Raw genomic sequence first — 23,958 nt, 5'->3', positions numbered from 1 at the left:
CCTGTTAGGGGGCCACTGCACTGCCTATGCCAGTGGCATGGGCAGTGCAGGGGCCCCCAGGGGCCCCACGACACCCGTTCCCGCCATCCTGTTCCTGGCGGTAAAAACCACCAGAAACAGGATGGCGGGAAGGGGGTCAGAATCTCCATGGCGGTGCTGCAAGCAGCGCCGCCATGGAGATTCAGCCCAGCCAGGGGTAATCCGGCGGGAAACCGCCGGATCCCCTTTTCTGACCGCGGCTTTACCACCGCAGTCAGAATGGGCAGGAAAGCACCGCCAGCCTGTTGGCGGTGCTTTCCGTCGGCCACGGCCCTGGCGGTTTTTACCGCCAGGGTCGGAATGACCCCCCATGTTTCCACAGCCACGGTTGTTAGGCTCATGTCCCAGGTAGTTAACAAGATGTCATCACACATGTGTCTCTGCTGTTCGAGAAAAAACACATTCAGAGCTTCTGCCTATTTTAGTAGCTCTCTCCTCCATATGGAGAGAGGTGGAGCACAATGGAGATCCCCATGTCATTACAATATGCACTTTTGGCTTGCAATAAAGCCAGGTCTGTAAATTTGCATGAATGTTTTTGTTTTATGCATAAGACTAAACAAACAGATTTTGAGTTTTTAAATGTGGGGTCTGTCAGTAAGTTCTGTAACTAGTTCTGTGACCAGTGGAGGTTGATAGAATTTATGTCCCTATCATATAATACAAGTTATTGGTGCACATATCAGGCAATAGTGAGGTCGGAGTGCACAGTAAGTACAATCAATGGAAGAAGTTATAGGTAGCTAGATAAGTCCAACTGAGTTATTGATGTAACCTGCAGAACCAATGTCTTAATGTGTTACGCCCTTATGACCTTTTTTTGTCAATGTTTTTTCGACCCCAAAGATATTTAAGGGTTATCATCAGGACATACTTCAGTCAAAAAGCGTAGGTAGATCCTAAGAACAATTAAGTGCTAGTGAAAATAGAGCAAAAATACAGCCTGACAGCAGGTTTAGAAGAGGTGAAAAATAAATACCTAAGAAAACACCATTCCCTAATCCATTGGGATAACCATGCAATGCTCAAAACATAATTCAATCCTATAGAATATAATGAGATTTAGATTTTGGCAGGGGGGCTATCCGTCACTGTTGTGAATGAGTAACCTGTCCACCAATATCTAAATCAGGTCCATAGTTTGATGGGAGTTTCTATCCATCAAATTCCTGGACTGCTGAGCTGAAAAACCCCGCAGAGAAGAAGAAAGACGACAACTGCTTTGGCCCCAGTCCTATCGGCCTGTCTTCTACTTCAGAGAACCTGCACCACAGTGATGCACCCTGCGGGTCCAGCGACCTCTGCTGACTCAGAGGACTGCCATGCACCCAAGAAGGATCAAGAACTCCTGTGGACAGCGGACCTGTCCAACCAAGAAAGATGAAACCATTTTAAAGGGACTCCCACCTCACTCCAGAAGCGTGAGTCCCCACCACTCTGCAACCAGCGCCCCGGCCCGTGTCCAGAGAAACAAACTATCCAGAGAGGACCCCCAGGCGACTCCGACAATGTGTCCACCCTGGGCTGACCTCCCTGCACCCCCATGACGATGCCTGCAGAGGGAATCCCGAGACCCCCCTGACCGCGACTGTCCGGGCCGAAGATATCCGACGCCTGGAAGAAGCACTGCACCTGCAGCCCCCAGGCCGTGAGAAACCGACCACTGGTGCATCAACCACCAGCAGGCGGCCCTCACCCTTGCCCAGTCGATGGCTTGCCCGATAGGCCCCCCTGTGCCCTTCCTGCAGCATCTACGTGATCCCCGGGTCCATCCATAGAGTTCAATTGAGAACCGATGCCCTGTTGGCACACTGCACCCGGCCTCCCCCGTGCCGCTGAGGGTGTGATTTTTGTGCCTACTTGGGGCCCCTCCAGTACTCCTCCAAACCCCCCTGGTCTGCCCTCCGAGAATGCGGTTACTTACCTGCCAGCAGGCTGGAACCGGAGTACCCCCTATCTCCATAGTTGCCCATGTTATTTTGGCTCCTGTTTGACCATTGCACCTGACCGTCCCTGTGTCGCTGGTGCTTGGTGTTTGGGGTTGCTTTGAACCCCCAACAGTGGACTACCTATACCCAGGAGATTGAACCCGTAAGTGTGGCACTTACCTCTGAAACTGTACTGTACTTACCACCCCCAGGAACTGTTGGAAATTGCAGTGTCCACTTTTAAAATAGCTTTTTTGCCATTTTAATGAAAACTGTGTACAATATTGAATCTGTTCAAAGTCTCAACTATTACTATGCAAAGTACCTTTCGTTTAATTTAATGTACTTACATGCTAAATAAATCTTGTGGTTCTAAAAATAAATTTTCAAAATACATTTTTCTATATAAAAAACTATTGGCCTGGAGTTAAGTCATTGAGTGTGTGTTTTCACTTATTGCTTGTGTGTGTACAACAAATGCTTAACACTACCCTCTGATAAGCCTATCTGCTCTACCCCACTACCACAAATAGAGCAGTAGTATTATCTATTATTGCCTCTGGAACCCCTGAACTCTGTGCTCAATATATCTCATTTTGATATAGTATATACAGCGCCAGCTTCCTACAATTCGGTAGTATCACCTTTCCAGATGAGCAGCACATCATCTATATACCTTTTCCATAACTGGGTATGATTATAGAAGGATTGTCTTGGTGTAGAACTATTTGATTTTCGATATGATCAACATACCTAATGGCAGAACTGGGGACAAAACATGTGCTCCTGGAAACATATTTGCATTGTAGTTAAAATGGTTCTGAAATGAAATAAATTTTGTGTAAGGGCAATTTCTAGAAGGGCCATGAGGAAAGAGGTTGGGACCCGATGTGGGGAAGGTCAGGTGTCCCATAAGGAGGTAATTATGTCAAGACCTTCTAATTGTGGGGTACTTTTATAAAGGGATTCAAAACGCATACCAACCATGGGATCTTATGAAGGGTCAAGTTGAGATTTTCAATTTTATTAATCAGATCCATCCAGTCTCTGATGTAATTTTTGGTTTGGGAGACAAAGGGCCTGATTTAGATCTTGAAGAAAGTTCTGTCATCCCTCCGTGGCAGCAGTTTCAAGTATTCTGTCAAGCTGACGGAATTCCGACAGCCATATTTAGATGTATGGCAGTTGAACCTCAGTCCATGTAGACAGTGCATAAGCCATTTCCCATTGTTGACGCTGCATACTTCTGTGCTGGCAAACAGTACTCCTCAGGGTGGTGGGATTGCGCTGAGCACATTTAGATTTCACTGTTGTGCTGGTGTTGTTCTAGTGGTGGATTCCTGATGGCAAGAGTACATTGTACTATATCTGTCACTATTGGATGGGTTCTAACAGCACACACCTGATGTGTTTCGGCTAATTGATTACACCTGCATACCACACTATAAAACACTCCCCATTTCAGACCATTATCCTTAGCCATTCCATTGCAGAACACCATTTTGCTGCTGGAGTTGCCACATACAAGCCAGATTATTTTAGGGGGGTTTTCTCCCTCATTTTATTTATTATTTTTGTTTGTTTTTATTTTCCTTAACTAGTAGGGCCTCTATTTCATTCAATTTTATTTACTCATAATGGCAGGGAGGAGCAACCCTATTTTACAGAGAGAAAATTGTCAGTCATGGTGAATAAAATCATTAGAGTAGAGCCACAATTGTTTGGAACCCAAGTATAAAACATAACCAAATCTCAGAAAAGGCAAATGTGGTCCAGAATAGTTGACAGACTGAATGCTGTAGCAAAGAAGCTGCACACACAGGAGGAAATTAGCAAGAGGTGGAACGATCCACCGGGGAGAGTTTGTTCCTTGGCCTCAAAGCATCACCTGCAGGCCCAGAGGACTGGTGATGGTCTCCCAGCCCCCATATGATATAAACGTTTTCCCTGGGAGGAGAAGGCCTTGCAGATCCTACATCCTGAAGGCTTGATAGGAATCCTTAGTGGAGTGGAGTCTGGTAAGGTACACTTTTGAATGTGTCACTAAACATAAATGTCGTTTTTGCTCTTAAGTTAGCTATTGATAACATGTTTTGCACCTTTGTAACACATAAAAACACTTTTTTTTTTCAAATCTATTGTTATCATCCAATTAGTATATTATTGTACTATTGCTGGGCAATATGTGTGTTGTTCTCCATTGATCATTTCTTGCATTTGCTTGTTTGTCTGAATGTATTTTGTTGTAGTTAAATAACAGGTTAAAAATGCCTTCTATTATACCATGATGTTATGGTGCCTTCAAGTGTTTTCTGAACTATTTACATACTTCACATATGTAATTATTTTGTAAATGTGTGTGTACATCTTCACTGCATATATCATACTAGGAATATACAACTTACAATTTTGCAAATGTTGTTAATCTTAAATTGAAATGACTACAACTACCATAACACATTGTTCTTGTATCCGGAATATAATTTTGCAATGTGATGTTAGTCATTCTCTCTTTTCTTCCATATATGCACATATGTTAAAGTGTTATTCCTTTGTCAATCTCCATATCATGCTATGTATTCCTGTCATTTCATTGAAATGATGTAATTAGTTACACAAATGAAAGTATATTGACATAAATAATGTATTCTATGTTATGTTGTGTGCTGAACATAAGTTGTAATGATAATACATGTATTTTGCAATATTTATATGATGACTAATGCTATAAATCCTACTAAGTTGTATATTAGCCTGGAATTAAGCCTCCTAGGCCTTGGAATAGTTTGCTTCTTGATTCTTCTCTGTACTGTGTTGGGTTGAATGTGTGGTATATTTTATGTACAACTCCGAAGTAATCTTTTTCTTTTCAAGACATCTCTTCACCTGCTTTTTGAAATTTGCATGTCTGTAATTTAAACTTTGTAATTACCAAAAAACACTGAAAGGTCTAATCAAACTATTACCTATCTTTTTACTCTTAGGTTACTTGATATGTAGTTGAAAACGCATATGATGTATAATCCAGACTTTTACATCTTGATTTTCATGTAACCCATATTAGGTCCAACACACAGAGTATCTGGACAACCATCTGCCTCTGAGGATACCTCAACTCCTTCAAGCCTTCACTGAAGACTCCACTCCTGTAATCCTGATGATGAAAAGCTGCCTGGTCCATCTGGTCAGTCTGGGCAGACAGCTCAAGTAAGTCTCATTCGGCCCCCACCTGCACCTCCTACCCCAGGTGTTACAGCACCACTGCCTATGGATACCTCCACTTCCTGTGTCCAATGGAACACTAGTCCAGTCTTGTGCCCCCCAGTCCTGGCTGCTGTTGAGCCAACACCACCATCATATCTAGTTCCGCCAGGACCCAGTGGGATGGGCACACTGGCTCATTGGCCCAGGTTAATGGGGATAGGGTTTGTGGGAGGGATTCATGGAAACTCTATGAAGCTGTTGATGTGCCTCATCATTGAAGAAAGAACGTCTTGTAGTACACTACTAAAATATTTAGTTGCATACCTCCAGATACTGCCACGGTGTATTGGAATGATCCTGTGGCCACAAAAAGAAGTGCTGCCATGATTTTCGCTATTGATGTTATTGATGTGGGATTCCAATTGTGAGGCAGAAGATCTGGCTCCAGCTGATTACATAAATCAAGAATAGTTTGCCTATTCAATCTGAATATTTTGATAATATCTTATACTTCCATGGTGGCAAGGTCTGAAAATGTTCTAAAAACTTGAAGCTGTCATCTTCTACCTCTCTCTGGGTTAAATGTCTTCATTTAAGAAAGTAGAAAAATACTTCTTTAAATGTGCAAACAGTTCTTTGATATTCAACACAGATCTCATGCCTTTATAAAAATTCTATATGTTTTTGTAACATATCTGTACACAACATTTTTAGTGATGTTGGATATTAGAATACATTGTTTGCATGTCTGATATATTTAATTTAAAAAAAAAAAATAATACATTTTAAATGTATTATTTGCACATTATTTTTTTTCTCAAAAGTTCTATCAACAGAAATATAAACGAAACTGCGAAGCTAAGGAATTTAACCACAGCAATGCACTACATAAGACTGTTTTAATTTTAAAAAATGATTCATGTTTGCATTTTGTATATGTAAACCAACCAGCCACCTGAACATTTAAAAAATACACTGTGCACAGTCTAAAATGGCGGGAGCCTCACCTTGCGTCAGGACATTTGCAATCAGAGGGCCATTGGCAGAAGTTGGGTGTGTAGTAGGTGTAAACTCCGCGATGGACACAGCCATAGGCTAACACGTGTAACAGCAATGTACGACAGCCAATGTATGTGTCCCCCTCCATTGACAATTGGGTATGTCGTGTGCATGTACGCAGTTTTTGTTAAAAAAAAAACCTCACTTTCCTCCTAACACTGCAGCCGACAACACCTCTACTTTTGCTACTGTTTCTGGACTCTGGGAACCACGATTCCAAGAAGAGCAGGTGACAGGGCCCCTACCTACTCAGCTGAGGTGCTGGATTTGCTGGCCACGGAGGTCCTGTCCCTTTACAACCAGGTTATGGTGCACACCAGGAACTTGCTCAAAATGAGAATGTAATTCACACTGACTTGTTTTTTATTGAAACACAGGCTAGATTGTTGCTTTTAGTTCCCGAGTGAAGTGTAGTGATTGGAGTGACGTCAACTCAGTATTGGAGCTTTGAACAAAATGATGTTTCTGAATGCTTTTAAATGCCAGAAAATTTAATTTGAATGAAAAGTTGTCTTGAAGATTAAGGTAACTCTTCATTTCAGTTTACTCACATTTCAAAGTGTTGCATTTATGAACTGCATGCCCCTTACTCCCAGTGGGCGGTAGACATTGTGCCATAAGTATAAGGGAAAAATACAGCCATATGTTAAAATGACAGAAATGTAAAGTGCAGAAAAATAAATTGGGGTAATGACTTGTCTGAAGAATCATTTGCTGCACTTTAAATTTTTCCCATTTACAAAGTAATTAGTGTCTGTATGCGTGATACACGTAACAGTGCCACATATGGCAAAAGGTATGTCCTGTGCTGCAAGTACATACAACACAGGCTCTCAGTCACCCATACAAATATATCCCATTCCTAGACATACATGTTCATACATCACCAAAGACCACACTCTCACTGGTACACATTGCAACCCTTTCATAGTGCTGTTAGTCATAGTATATGGTTTAAACCATAGTATGTGACTTTATGGACATTAGGCATTAAGCCATTGCAGCTGGACGTGGGGGTGTGTGGTAACTATGCACAAGTTGTTTATCTTTCAGCAGCTCACAAATATTTCCACTGATCAGAAGTAGCTCTCCCTGAAGGAAATATTTCAGATCCCTGGCCTAGATGATGTTAGTGTCCTGGGTTGGTAAAATAAGGACATGAAAAGTGATGAGGGTGTTCATCAGGTCACAACAAATCTGTAGTTTCAATTAAAAAATAAATTATAGAAAATATGCTGCACTAACTTTTTAGGAGTGATTGTGACAGATTTATCAAAATGATGTTACATCAATTCAAATAGACAACACCTCACAAAACAATTTTTCTCTTTCTTTTTTTGTATCCATGTAGGTCAACGCTTATCAGAAGAAGAGCATACGGAAGGCCATCACAAAGAAGGTGCGGACCGGGGTGTCTACAAGCGTTGCAGCATTCACTGCAGGAAGAGATGGGAGGACCTACAATGCTGGACCAAGAAGTCATCAGAAGTCCAGCTTGGCCTGTCCTCTCAATAAGGGAAGCACCTGCACCACACCCTGACCCCCCCCCCCCCAATGGCCTGCCTACCTCCAGCTTCATGGGCAGTTGAGAGCCTAATAGCATGCATCAAGGGGGTAAGTTAAGTTTTGAGTTATTATTGTTACATTAATCATTTTTGTTACATTATGGCATCAACATAAAGGTTGACAAATGTCCAACACACAAGAAGAGTACTGGAAGGTGTAAATGTTGCACAAGTTGTATGGTGATGTGTTTTGTATTTCTTGATTCTCAACCTGATACCACTATTTTTCTGATCACTACCAAAGGACTGTATTGAGCACACATGTCTGCCTAATAAAAAAATAAGTAAATTAATTAGTTTGATGTTATAAAGGGCAGTTGCACCAAACAGACCAGAATTTATGATTGTCACAGGTGTGATGCTACATCATAATTGTAATGGATGTTACGTTAGCCCAATCACAGGTGATATAGCATAAAATTTACGCATGATACAACGGATATTCCTAACGTCACATTGGTGAGTTGATATCACAGACAAACAATAGTGAGCATGTGAGCCAAAATGACTAGAAACTTGTGAACAATGGCAACAATTTTAGTTAAAACACGTTACACATATGTTTCACAAAAAATAGTTTACAAATCAATTTATGTTCAAATCTGCTGTTTGCAATGATACCTTACTCCTTCACATATGTCCTTTGTCATGTCGTCCAGGTGATAAATCAATATTAAAGAAAAAGAGGCCAGTGAAAGGGATGATTGCAAATGGACAGTGTACAGTGGTGTTTTTTGCTAGATGTTGATTTTTATGACGTGAGTTCACTATTCAAAACAACCAATCTGTACCACTGAGAGGTGTTAAACAATGATTGGAGGAATTTGAAAATGGTTAAGAGAAAGTATCAAAAGTTTAAATGGGAGTAATGATGTGAAGTAACCAAACTGTGAGCAAATGGGTCCTGAAAATGGTCCTTACAGACATGAGATAATGGTAAACTGTACCTAAAATTGAAAGCCTAGAAGCAGGTGAAATTTGCAAAATAGAAAATGTTTTTTGAAAAAAAACCTCATGATCAGGTTTGTTTACACAGATACATTAACATTTTTATATGTGTTTTTTCAGCATCTTCAGGAGCCGGCAAAGGGGACATTGGCCATGAAGGCGGGAAAGCAGCTAGCCACTGTGTGTCTGGTTGCGAGACCTCAGGCACCAATGGACACTGTGGCATGGAGGATGAGGGGACTGGAACGGAGGCCATCAGCTCGTCATCTTCTTTGAAGGCCTCCAAAAGCGACCTGTCCATAGTGGTGGCAGACCCTACAGGACCTTTACTACCTGCATCCTTGTCCACCACCCAGATTCCCATCTCCACCCTCCTTCCTGTCCCCCCACCCCAGGGGCCAAACCCACCCTCCTAAAAGGGCAGGGGTCTCTTTTGCCTCAGGTACCTCCCCCACTGCCATTCCCAGCTGCGCTCAGTGAAGAGGCTATTGACCTGTTACGCAGCATTTCTGTAGGCCAGACTGAATTGTGAATGGCATCCAAGGCCTTAGATTGTTGCATTCCTAGATGCCATCCATAGTTCGGTATCTGGCATGCAGAGATGGCTTGCAAAAATAGCTTCTGCACTGACCACAACCCCCCAATCAGCCCAACCTTGTGCCCCAAATCCTGTCCTTTCCTCATCTCATATCCCAACTCCCACCCCAATCCTAAGTACACTCACGTCTTTGCAGGCACCCCTCCACCAAACAGACACAAGCAGCGCCCCTACACACACACACACACACACACACACATAGACACAAACACACCAAGAAACACAAAAAAACACCCATTCAACATAGACACACTACTGACTTCACAACCACAGGCAGAACAAGCACCACCACAACCACCACACCCACAAACATAACAACCAGTACCACACCCACCACAACAGCCATAAGCACCACACCCATCACCACATCTACAAGCACCACAACTACCAGCACACCCTCAATCAGCACAATCAATGCCACAATCACCAGCACACCAGCAGTCACCACAACCACAGCAACCACCTCAACAGCAGACTCATCCAAACACACTCACATACACGCATACCTACATGCAAAACAACACCCACCAAACACAAATTCTCACAGTCACCCGAATACAAAGCACCCACAAAACCACCCACAACATCCAAACATACACTGGACACACATACATCTGCAAAACATACAAAAACATGCTCCACAGCCACACCAACCACCTCAACAGCACACTCATCCAAACAAGCATACTCACACAAAAGCACACCGACAACAACACCAACCAAACCCAAACACACACACTCACCCAAACACCAAACACCTTCCAAGAAACCCAAACATACACCACATACACCAGATCCACATGTAACTGCTAAACAGACACACAAACAATCACCCACTGCAGCTCCCTCTACCTCCCAAACCCAATCCTCTCCCACCCCTCCTGCCTGTACTCCTCCGCCAGAACTAATGTCATACTTGTCCCTGACCTCTGTGAAGCCCAAACCCAACCCTCCCAAGAAGAATTCTTGAGTTGCCTGCTCTATGCGCACTAGATGCCCCTTCCTGAGGAGGTTATCTCTTGGCAGTGTAATTAGGAGGCAAGTTCTTGGACAAAACCCGAACCATTGATACTCTGCATCCTGTGTTTTTGGACATTTATGTTTTTTTAATTATTAAAGTTTTTGAGAGATGGATCTCATTTAAGAATAAAAAAAGCTTTCTTTTCACAAAGTTTGTCTTGACATTATTTTTTCTTTAAAATCATTGATTAATAGCAATGATAATTATGAAAATGTGAGTAACATGAACTTAATTTAATTTATGACAAAACAAAACAGTTTTTATGACATATTTGTACAGTGCATTCAGTGGTCCTGAACATTTGTAATGAACATGGTAATTTTGGTGCATGTATTTGTCATGGTAATGGACCCTTACACCAAAATTAAACATGTGTTCATTTTGTTTAACTTGTTAATATAGGTGTGTTTATTTTAACATGATAAATGTTAATGAGAAACACATATGCATAACACATAAAAAAGACTTTAGAGTTACATTACATTTAATGGTATACAGAAAATGCACTAGAAAACTGGAAATGTGACATTAATACATATATGAGATGTTTTAAGTTTAGAAGTCATATGGAATGTAAACCAAGTTATTACATTGTCTAGTGCAACTACTATATTTTTATTAGGTTTATGTTGTTCAAAAAATGTGTAGAACATATGTATCTGATTTGATAGTTTAGGAAAAATGATTAAAGACACCAGTAAGAACACATTTTGAATTTAGGATTAATGTGTCTATTAGCTTGAAGATAGCTTGGACCATATTCGAAAACGTCAATAAAATATACAGGTGGATTTCTTTAAATTTCTTATCCCCTTCGATGCCAGGCCTTTTCCCTCTCCTGTGCCAAGCCTTTTTTGGCTATTTGGGTTGTTTGCGCTTAATCCCCCATAACTTGTCATCCACATAAGCTATTGACACCAAATGTGCGTCCTTTTTCTCCAACAGGCAGATGTGAATTCGAAAACCAAATTTCTCAACACAGTTTTGGCATTTTACTCGGACATACCCCATTTTTATTATTTTTTTTGCTTTCAGCCTCCTTCCAGTTAGTGACAGAAATGGGAGTGAAACCAATGGTGGATCCCGGGCACCTAAACGATTAAAAAAAAAAGTAGACAAAATGTTTAATTTTGTCATTTGTGATCCTTCAAGGTTTTCCTATAGAAGGTAACAGTTGAAATAACAAAAACATTGACATTGGGTTGAAAAAACAGCCATTTCTGTCTACATTTTCCTCTGTAACTTTTTCCAGCTATGGGAGATTTTTTAAAGCAATATACTGTTACATCTGCTGGACCATTCTGGTTGCGGGGATATATAGGGCTTGTAGGTTCATAAAGAACCCAAGTGACCCAAAGCCAATAAATGAGATGCACCTTGCAATGGGTTTTCATTGTATACTGGCCATGCAGCAATTCATTTGGTAAAATATAAAGAGTGAAAAATAAGTATCAAGTAAAACTATGTATTTCCAATATGGGCACAAAATATTAAGATTAGAACCAGTGGTTATTTGCACATCTTTGAATTCACGGGTCCCCATTCTAGAGTGAATTACAGGGCATTTCTCAAAATCACTTCTTTCTTACCGTCTTACATTTGGAAGGCAAAGTGTAGAGAAAGACACTTGGCAATAACACCAGTTCTTCTATTCTGTGTTCCCCCAAGTCTCCAGATAAAAATGGTACCTCACTTGTGTGGGTAGGGCTAGTGCCCGCAACAGGAAACCCCCTTAAAACACAACATGGACACATCACATTTTTCTATTGAAAACTGACATGTTTTTTGTAAAGTACCTGTCTGAGGATTTTGGACAGCAGCTGAGCCAGCACTTAGGGTAACCTACCAAACCTATACATTTTTTAAAACTAGACACCTATGGTAAAGCAGGATGGGGTGACTTGTGGGGCTCTCACTGGGTTCTGTCACCCAGAATCCTTTGCAAACCTCAAAATGTGGCTAAAAAACATTTTTCCTCACATTTTGGTGCTGCAAAGTTCTGGAATCTGAAGGGAGCCACAAACTTCATTTTTCCCAGCATGTCCCAAAATCTCCCAATGAAAATGGTACCTCACTTGTGTGGATAGGCCTCGTGGCCACCACAGCGAAGGGCCCAAAACACAACATGGACACATCAAAATTATCTATTACAAAAGTAGCTGTTTTTGCAAGGGGGGCACCTGTGTTTTTGGTCCTGGGCTCGGCAGCCATCTAGGGAAACCTACCAAACCCAGACAATTCTGAAAACTAGGCACCCGAGGGTGTCCACGGAGGTGCGACTTGCGTGGATTCCCCAGCGTTTCTTAACTAGAATCCCCTGCAAACCTCACATTTAGCTAAAAAAATCACATTATCTTTACATTTCTGTGTGGGATCACTGCACCAGCACAAATTTCCTACCACCCAGCATTCCCCTCGGCCTCCCGATAAAAATGATACTACACATGTGTAGGTGGGCCAAGTGCCTGTGACATGGAAGGGCCAAAAACGTGTAGAAATTGAGGGGGAACCGAAGCAGTACCAAAAGGGCAGGTTTTTTTTCAAACGTTTTTAGGCTGACAAATGGGGCAGAATTTTTATTGGGATAGATGCGACAATGCTGGGTGGTAGGAATTTTGTGGATTCCTGCGGATTCCAGAAGGTTCCATCACAAAAATATAGGGAAAATGTGTGATTTCAAGCAAAATTGGAAGTTTGCAGGCATTGTGGGTAAGAAAATGGTGTGGGGTGCATGTGAAGCACACCACCCTGGACTCACCCCAATGTTTAGTCTTCAGATGTGTTTAGGTCTGGTAGGTTTTTCAAGGTGGCAGTATACCAAAGTCCAAAAAGCGCAGCTGCTCACCGTTCCATGTGGGGCGATATTGGGATGTTAACCTAGCTTTCTTGGCCCATGTGTAAAATTAAAACCCAAAAGAGTCAAATGTCCTCTTGCTTGCCATTGGGATGAAATGCTTTAGTTTGCAGGGGGGTTGAAAGACTGTTACCCCTTCATCTACTGGACTTTCTGCTCCATATTAAACAGATCAGGGATAATTCCCCCCTTTGACCTCTGGTGGGTAGAACAACGTTGTCCCCATTTATTTGGGGTGGGGATATCACCATAAAACAATATGCCCACACAAAATAATCCCTGGTGCCTAGTGGTTTCTTCCCCCTTTGGGGGGCAGGTGGGCCTAATATAAATAGGCCAATCTGCCGCCAAGGGGGCGCAGAAATGTCCATCAGTAATGTGCCTCCATGGAGAGCGACCCTTGACAAGGGGCGGCCCCCCCAAACAGAACACATAAAAATCCCTAGTGCCTAAGTGGTTTCTGCCCTCTTGGGGGCAGATGGGCCTAATAAAAATAGGCCGATCTGCCCCCATAGGGGGCAGAAATGGCCAACAGTAATGTGCATCCTTGGGGAGCAACCCGTGCCCAAGGGGCTGCCCCCCAAACAAAACACACACACACACAACAATCCCTGGTGCCTAAGTAGTTTCTGCCCCCCTTGGGGAAGGTGGGCCTAATACAAATAGGCCGAACTGCCCCCAATGGGAGCAGAAATGGCCAACAGTAATGTGCCCCAAAGGAGAGCGACCCTTGCCTAAGGGGGCATTTCCCTTATGTGAAATTACAGGAAAGGAAAATCGCTGGTGTCTAGTGGGCATTCTTGCTGCATGATAGATATGCAATCGTACAGCAGGAATGCTCGAAAGAGATATCTGCCAAAGGCCTTCCTTTCCCCACATGCCTCTTTTAGACACCCCCCCCCTCATTAGATGCCCGGGGGAGGGCTCGGGGTAGCAGCCGAAGCACTTCCGTTGCCATCCCTGCTGGGGGGGGTGGGTGGATGGCCCCGTGGGTCAGTGCCAGGACGTAATGCTTACGTCTGTGGCACATCAGCTTTGCAGCCGAGGATGTAACCATTACATCTTTGGCATAGAAGGGGTTAAACTACCACATTACACACATTATTATACTATTGCTTGTAGTTTATTATGAATGCATGAGTCCAGAGTTAATGTACACAGACAATTCCGATGGTAACAATTAAAAAGAGATACCTTCGGTTCGTGCAACAACAGAGTTGATTTGCGTCGTAGTCAAGTAGCAGCAGTAAAGGAAGGACTTGTACGATTGGGTTCATGGGCAAAAGGGAACTGAAAAGAAGATAAAAGGTAAGTTTCGACCTTATGTGCCTTCCAATCTGCCAACTTAGGTTTGGAGGTTTACCCGCTGCAGTTACATCAGTGGTAAAGCACATTGTCGTTGGTCTGGCAGGAAAACTGGCTCAGGTTCCACTGCCAGCCAGTTTTGCCTATGACACAGTCCAAACTCTGGTGGTGACAGCGGTTCGCCTATGGACTTTCATCTATGGGCCCGTCAGCATCTAAGTAAAGCGGGTGGACTGCCTAGTTGGCAGATGGATTATCCAACAAAAAAACAACAGTGGTACGAGATCTGCCAAAATCTAAATCAGGCCCAAAGCCGCTTATAAATAAGTCTATATGTTTTTCAGTAGGTTCAAGAATAGATCCAACACCAGACCGGATATATCTCTCTTGGGGATTCGTGGCATTCTTATGTATTTTAGGTAATACATAAAATACCTGAATCCTCGAGGGGAGGACTCATTCAATAAGTGGAACTCATTTTAACTGAACAACCCACTGAATTCAGCAGCTTCTGTGATATCATGAATCTTCCTTTGATTGTTTTTGGTGGGGTAATTTCTGAGAGGAATGTAGTGCTCAGTGTTATTTAATTTTGTGAAGGGCTTCCATTCTGTAGTTGGAGGCATCCATGATAACAATGCATCACCTTTATCAGTAGGTTTTATGAATATCTCTGTTTAGTTATGTAAGATGGTGAGTGCCATTCTTTCTATTTTCCGTGTGTTGTAAGGAACATATTCAAATGTTTCTTTCACCTCTATAACTTCATTGAAGACCAATTTCTCAAATGTGAGTACTTCACTGGGTATAGTTGTGCTGGTGGGATTAAAGGTAGAGGGGGCACTGAGACTTGTGCTGTGTTTTTGGATGGATGTCAGCTTATCCTAGAAGAAGACATAGAGATTAATTTTGCGCAAAAATCTAAGTAGATCTTCGTGTATTTGAAAAAAGTCACTTCTCTCATTGAGTACAAAGCTGAGACCTCAGCTAAACAATTTGGTCTTTTCTAAGCTCACAGTGTAGTGGAATACATTAAAAATCGGGATGTTAGAGGGAGTTTGGTGTGTTAATGCAATTAAAGCCCATGGTTCTATTGTGGGGGCCCCATTTGTAGTGTTTGCATCTTGTTCTTAGTTCTCCCAGGTATTCTCCCGGGTATTCAAAGAATCGATGTCCCACATTCTGATTTTCAATCTCCCTTGTTATAGGGAGGCTCGGGCCTATAATTCGGGTTCGGGGCTTTTAACAACCGGTATACCCCTTGACTGCAGGCTATAAGGCTATAGTAAAATGCCAAAAAGGAACACAATGCATATCTCGCCCCCCAACACATCTGGGACTCCTCTATTCTTGAGATGTTGTGTGACTGCCTCTTGGTAATTTACTCCTGTCACAACAGGAGCCGCCATTTTAATTGAACGGATTCAAAATACATTTGTTTCAAAAGACATAAAAATCCCACAGGTGGGAAATAGTCTTTTAAGAGTCAAGTTTGTGGGTTTTTGGGGCATTTCCAATTAATTCCTAGCATAACCTGTGTACATCAATATGACATTGTTAAGATGGACTAGCATAAACCAGCTTGACAAAAATATGTAAACTCAGACTACATTTTTTATGTGATCTCCATTATCTGCCCTTGAAGCATAGATAACAGGGAATGTATCCCAGACCGATGTTGCATTTGATGTTTTGTCAAAGTCGTTGTGTGGATGATTTTTCACATTCACAGATTCTTTGAAATGTAAGGACAGACAGCATGTAGCTCAAAAGTAGACAGGCCGATGATCAGACAAAAATTAGAGTCTGGCCTTCAAAAAATGGAGTATGGCCTTTGGGTCTTTACAACACTGCCACTGGTCAAAATCAGTCCACCAATACTGAGGTACTAAAGAAGCTATTAGAGATTAAAATGGGCATGTTTGCTGAGGGATACGAAAGCAAGGAAATATTACTATCTTAAAGAGAGTAATCCTGCCAAAGGTAATTCCTTCAAGAAGGTGATAGGTCGAAGTCAACCACTTGGCTATGCTCCCATACCTTCCATCAGATTCAGAATGATATACCTGTACCACAAAGTGTTTAAACGTTATCTTTCCCCAGTGAATAGTGAATAGACAGATCCACGGTTATGATATATGTAAGAACTGTGGCCTTCAGAGTGTGAATGTACATGCCTTGTCTTTCATTACTCACAAGCCTAATAACGTACCTGGTTAGTGTCTTAATGTTTCGGTCTAAATACATAGCAGTGTTGCCCAGATAAAATAACATATCCACATTTCACTTATAAGGAGATTGTATGTTGTAAGTCCTTCAGTATCACCTCTTCTTGGTTCCTTTTCTGTGAATAACTGACAACACTGGCTCTATTGTTATTATGAATAGAAATGTAGGCAAGGAGCATCCATGTCAAGTTCTCCTTTCTACTTGCCCCACTTGGAAGAGTATGCTGTTAGTTCTTACACCAGTTGTGAATTTCATATAAAGTAATTTAATCCATGCCATAATAGCCTCCTTAACGCTCACTTCTTCCCTAGCAATGACCAAATAATCCCAATTGAGCATATCAAAGGCTTTTTCTACATCAATGGAAGCTGGATCTCCATAGATAAATTGCACAACTGATGAAATACGTTTCTACGTTCGAAGAGCTATTCATCAAGTGATGAAGATTTATCATGTAAGGTTAGTCTGTGTGGCAAATACATTCCTGAGAATTTTACATTCAAGATTAAGTGGAGAGAGAGGGTGGAGTGAAGCCACATCTAGCAAATCCATATGTAGTTTGAATAAGGCCACTACAATAGCTTCTGCCCCATGTGAAGGGAAGACAGTCCATGTATTTTGTTGAATTACAACTATCAAAATTTTTTAGAGCCTATAAGGTTTACTATTGAGAGTAAAATTCATCCGAACAGAAGACTTAATTTCAGTAGCTGCTAGGGGACTTCTAGTGCTTCTGCTTGTTCTTCTAATAAACCTACATAATCATGCTGTCAGAGAATAGTTCCTTAAGACAGTCAATAATTCTGGGACATTAACATTTTACAGCCGCGATAGTACTAGGGTTGAGTTTATTTCAGCCTGACAGGCCAGTACAGTGCCACCTGAGTTCCTGTATGACTGCTTTGTATGAGTGCTTTACATCTGTTTGGTGTCTGCTTTTATCAGCTGGGCTGAGAGCCATCACGATATGTAGCCTACCCTGTTTTTGCCAATTATTCCACATATTCCTGTGTAATATGACAGCATATCCTAACTTCTTTTTGCCAATCACTGTCAGGATTCAGAGCTTCCCACTTCTCTTCTCTTATTCTTTTAGAGTTCTCTAAAATGCACTGCCTTCCTTGCAAGTGCCTTTCCGACACCATATGATGCCATCATGCAGATGCTGCTTATATATATACACAAGAAAAGCTTACCAGTCTATTAATACATTGTCCATTGAACCTGAATTCTCTGTGAAATAATGCCAGATTGCCTTCATAAGGCAATCACTAAATACCCTATCCTTTTGTAAGACTGGCTGTAGGCACCACCTCATCGTTCAGATTGCATATCTACCCACTTCAAATGTAAATTAAGAAAGAAGAGACTGTCTTGTCCAGAAATTTGTGTTATGATAGGGTGACTATGTAAGTGTGAATTATGAAGGACCCTGTCTGTTGTAACATGTATGGCATGTACTAGCGAGTAAAAGTACTCCCTATGTTGTGGGTGTAGCTATCTCCAGGTGCTTGTCAGCTTCCAATCTTGTATCCAGTGTTGCAATCACATAGACGATGTTTCCACTTGCGTCGTGGGTAAGTGAATAGTCTGTTAACAATAGTATTTGATATACAATTAAGTAATGTCCCTCCACACACAAATGGGGATGTGCAAAGTCTTCCATATGTATGATCTGATCTGTTTCTGGAAGTCTACTTGTGTAATGTTGGGGCATACTCACAAATAAACAATCACAAAGTCTCCACCATCAACTACCACATAGCTCCCTCCTGGATCCACACCTGAATTGGACAGCACAAAACAACCCCTGTGCATAGAATATTGTGCAGAATAATTGACCCATCTCCCACTTCTAAAATCTAACCCCTTCCATTTTAGATAAGTGTATTTCCTGAAAGACAGCAAAATCTACCATATGTTGACACAGATATGTATAAAACTTGTGATGTTGACTGTATTACCCATTCCCGTTGTGTTCCAGGTTAGAAACACATATTTGTAACAATAGCCAGCTGGGAATCAATTTAGGGCCTGATTACGAGTCTGACGGTGACTAAATCACCAGACTCGAGGTGGTGGTCAGGGCCGCCACTACTGCACATTACTACCCTGGCAGTCTGACAGCCAGGGCACCGATGTCTCCGCTGGGATCGGTGATCCTCACAGGCTGATGGTGGCAGAGGTCAGAATCAACCAGGGCGGCGCTGTATGCAGCACTGCCCTGCTGATTACTACCTGATTCTCCGCCAGCCTTTTCATGGTGGTTTCAGCACCATGAAAAGACTGGTAGAGAACAGGTGCAAGGGGCCATGGGGGGGCCCTGCACTGCCCCTGCACTTAGCATGAGCAGTGCAGGGGTCCTCCTGCCCAGCACCCTTGCAATGCTCACTGTCAGCATTGCAAGGGTGCTTGTGCCCCGATTGCAAGCCAGCGACAATGCTGCTGCCAAGGTTTCAACCCATCAGTCCAGCGGGAAAGTCACAATGGGCCCAGCTGGGACCGTCCGCTGAACGCAAAATCAGGCCCATAATCTTGTGCATTCTAGTTCCACTCTGCTCTTGGCATGTCCTGTCAGGAAGGCAGAAGTCAAATCCTTATAATAATGTCCATTTTATGCTGATTCAAGTTGGACCAGTGACTTAAACTGTATGTTAACACACCTCCACAAGGCAGAAATAGCATAATTCATCGACTTGCAGCTGACAGTTGGACATTTGAGAAAATCAGTCACTGCTACATCACCTGCAGCACTCCTTACGTGCTGAGCAAATCAAACATTATCATGTGCAGTCTTCGGGATGAACTTCAGTTTCTCTTACTGACTGGTTCCAGAATCTTCATTTTCAGCATTTGTGGTAGAAGTAGCAGCATCTGTTTGCATTACATCCAGCTTCCTAGCAGCAGACAGTAGGATTGGTGTGTGGCATTTATCAGTTAACCTTTAGCAAAAACTCTGCTGAGTGATGGATGCTTTGTAGACAGGGCGTGAGCAGTATATAAAGTTCCCCTTGGACACCCACACAGCTAATACCAGCAAAGCAAACATCTGGGCTGCAGCGGAATTTCTGATATTCTAGGATCAACTGGCTGCACTCATGTACGCTGGTGACCACACATACAAAGGAAAACATTTACTTAAACCGTAAAATGAAGCACACATCTATGTGCCAATGCTGTGTGTTGTGGATCTGTCTATACTAAACTGGTGTGGGATGGGCTCTGGATGAAACCACGTTACCATGCTGACAAGATGGAACATAAGTCATACTGTGGTAACACATAATCCCTAAGGTATTAGGCAGACATATCAACGATCCATCGTCAAGATTACAGTACATTATTAGTGTTGTAGTCCAACCTCAGTACATGTCAGAAGTTCTTTAAGAGAGTTGTAACCCCCTATGACATATACATGGATCAGTGTGAATATGGGTAAAGAATTACATCTGCCATTCTTCTCAGTAATTATGATTTTCAGCAAAGTCAACTTTTTAACAGCCATATGTACATCACTTACAATCCACATGACTGTTACCTTGGATTCCCCCACTTCAAGGCCTTCTTTCATGTCTTCCAATAAAGACATGTTGAGGTTGGTCAGAAATGTTTTTTCCTCACAGCTTGAGGTAGAGCTGAGATAAAGAACTACCACCAGTTACCATGCTTTAGTGCTTGTTCCTGGCACCTCGCTTAAGTACCTACAATTTCAATAGTCTCAACATCATGTGGATTTGTTGATTTGGTATTGATTTTAACCAGTATCTCCTTACACAAGTAAGTTTTTTTTTCATTTTGGTGGCATCTTCAACATGAGATGCTACGTAATACAGCCACGGTGTCTTACTGCCTCTTTGGTTAGGACCTCCAGCTCAGGATCCATAAACTTGTATTTCCCTTTCCTGCGTGGGTCCATAATAGAAGACGTTTGCTGGTTTCTATTTGTGATGACTGAGTGAGAACACAGGATGGCAGCAGATTCTATTTTTCTCATTTCAAGGTGCTCTGTCCACACATGATGATTATCTGCACACTCTCACAGGACACGGTTGTTGGTGTACTTTTGGAATGACCTAAGGCCCTGTTGTGTGTTGTTCTGGCTGTTTCTGTTCTCTACGGATTAATTTCCACACCCCATAAATGTCCAATGCCTGAAAATGGCCACGTCCTGATGTTTTCAGCAAGAACTATTCATGGGTGCAGTGTTTAGCACAAGCACTAAATAACACATTTGGGGCCAGATGTATCAAGAATCCATTGTGCGATTCTCAAATTGCGATTTTTAAGAAATCGCTATTTCAGAGTCGCAAAATGGTATGTATCATATTTGCGATTCGGTAATAGCGATTTCTTAACAATCGCAAATGCTATTACCGAATCGCAAATAGCGATTTTGACCCCATTCGTACCTATGGGCCTGTAGGCCCATATTTAAAAAACAATTCCATTTCCGAAATTGCGAATTCCTAACTGGAATTCGCAATTTCAGAAATGCAAACCCCAGGGTGCTGGGGGGCTAAGGCCCCCTCTGCTGCACCCCCAAAAGTTATTTAGGACATGTAAGGCGCACACATGCCAAAGGGGCATGTGTGCGTAACATGTCAATTTAAAAAATGCATTTTTAATGCATTTTTCAAATTTGCACATGGTTATAACCAAATTGTATTTGGTGGTAATTGCGATTCCTTAATGCCCAAATCGCATTAAGGAAAGCTTGATACATGTTGTTAGACCTGACATGCCTTAGGGTGGTCACCCCTAACTTTTTGCGTGCCTCCCTCCACTTTTTGGACCCTGTTTTGCTGGCTTTTAGACTCTGCGCACTTTACCATTGCTAACCAGTGCTAAAGTGCATATTCTCTCTCCCTTTTTAAACATGGTAACTTTGGATCATACCTGATTGGACTATTTAATTTACTTATAAGTCCCTAGTAATGTGCACTATATGTGCCTAGGGCCTGTAGATTAAATGCTACTAGTGGGCCTGCAGCACTGGTTGTGCCACCCACTTAAGTAGCCCCCTTAACCGTGTCTCAGGCTTGCCATTGCAAGGCCTGTGTGTGCAGTTTCACTGCCACTTCGACTTGGCATTTAAAAGTACTTGCCAAGCCTATAACTCCCCTTTTTCTACATATACGTCACCCTTAATGTGTGCCCTAGGTAACCCCTGGAGCAGGGTGCTGTGTAGGTAAAAGGCAGGACATGTACCTGTGTAGTTATATGTCCTGGTAGTGTAAAACTCCTAAATTCGTTTTTACACCACTGTGAGGCCTGCTCCCTTCATAGGCTAACATTGGTGCTGCCTCATACATTGTTGAAGTGGCAGCTGCTGATCTGAAAGGAGCAGGAAGGTCATATTTAATATGGCCAGAATGTTAATACAAAATCCTGCTGACTGGTGAAGTCGGATTTAATATTACTATTCTAGAAATGCCACTTTTAGAAAGTGAGCATTTCTTTGCACATAAATCTTTCTGTGCCTTACAATCCACGTCTGGCTGGGCTTGGTTGACAGCTCCTTGTTCATTCACTCAGACACACCCCAAACACAGGGTACTCAGCCTCACTTGCATACATCTGCATTTTGAATGGGTCTTCCTGGGCTGGGAGGGTGGAGGGCCTGCTCTCACACAAAGGACTGCCACACCCCCTACTGGGACCCTGGCAGACAGGATTGAACTGAAAGGGGACCTGGTACACTTCTTAGCGACTCTTTGAAGTCTCCCCCACTTCAAAGGCACATTTGGGTATAAAACAGAGCCTCTGCCCTACCTCATCAGACACTTGCTGGAGAAGAAACCTGAACCAGAAACTACATCCTGCCAAGAAGAACTGCCTGGCTGCTCAAAGGACTCACCTCTCTGCTTTCTACAAAGGACTGCTGCCTTGCTGTTGGCCTGCTGCCTTGCCGAACTCTTGTCTGGCTGTGAAAGTGCTCTCCAAGGGCTTGGATAGAGCTTGCCTCCTGTTCCCTGAAGTCTCAGGACCAAAAAGACTTCTCTTTTTCACTTGGACGCTCCGTGCGCCAACATTTGCGACGCACAGCTTGTTCCGCGGCGAGAAAAACGCCGCACACCAACGCTGATCAACGCGACGCCTTCGGGACGACCGGAACTTCGATGCACGGCCTCGCAAGGACAACGCCGCCCGACCTCCAGAGGAGAAATCGACGCGATGCCTGCCGTGAGAGCGAAACTTCGACGCGCAGCCCCGCAGAACGACGCGCAGCAGGAAAACAAGCAGGAGAGTCCACGCACAGACCCGGGACATCTGGTAATCCCTGCGATCCACAGAAAGAGACTGTCAGCGCGCCGGAAAGCGATGCACGACTTCCCCCCGTGGAAAATAACGGCCCGTGTGTGGTGGGGAGAAATCGACGCACACACCATTTTTCCACGTATCTCTTCTTCTGTGGCCCTCTGAGGAGATTTTCCACTCCAAACCAGGTACTTTGTGCTTGAAAGAGACTTTGTTTGCTTTTTAAAGACTTAAGACACTTTATATCACTTTTCAGTGATATCTCTACAAATTCACATTGCAACTTTATTCGTTTTGACCTACAATTATCCTGATAAATATTATATATTTTTCAAAACACTGTGTGGTGTATTTTTGTTGTGCTTTATGATGGTATTGTATGATTTATTGCACAAATACTTTACACATTGCCTTCTAAGTTAAGCCTGACTGCTCGTGCCAAGCTACCAGAGGGTGGGCACAGGCTAATTTTGGATTGTGTGTGACTTACCCTGACTAGAGTGAGGGTTCTTGCTTGGACAGAGGGTAACCTGACTGCCAACCAAAAACCCCATTTCTAACACATGTGCTTAAGAAATCGCAAATAAGGATTCCTTATTTGCGATTTCTTATTTAGAGAATCGCACTTTGCGATTCTCTAAATGGGGTTGCAATTTTAAGGAATCGCTATTTTAGCGATTCCTTAAAATTGCATAGCGAATGCCTTTCATACATACTGAAAGGCATTTTTGCATTCGAAACGGCCGTTCGCACCGTTTGCGAATGCAAAAATCTTTGATACATCTGGCCCTTGGTATTTATCTCATGCGCTAAATAACACATTCTTGGTATTTAACACATGTGCTAAATAATCAGTGTTATTTAACATGTTTAATTTACTGAACCCTGTGGTATCAGTATTTACCCTATATGTAAGTTTGGTGGTCCTTTACCAACAAACTTGTAATCAA

The sequence above is a fragment of the Pleurodeles waltl genome, chromosome 11 (assembly GCF_031143425.1).
Source record: "Pleurodeles waltl isolate 20211129_DDA chromosome 11, aPleWal1.hap1.20221129, whole genome shotgun sequence".
In the NCBI taxonomy this organism is placed as follows: Eukaryota; Metazoa; Chordata; class Amphibia; order Caudata; family Salamandridae; genus Pleurodeles; species Pleurodeles waltl.
This window is presented reverse-complemented; position numbering follows the sequence as displayed.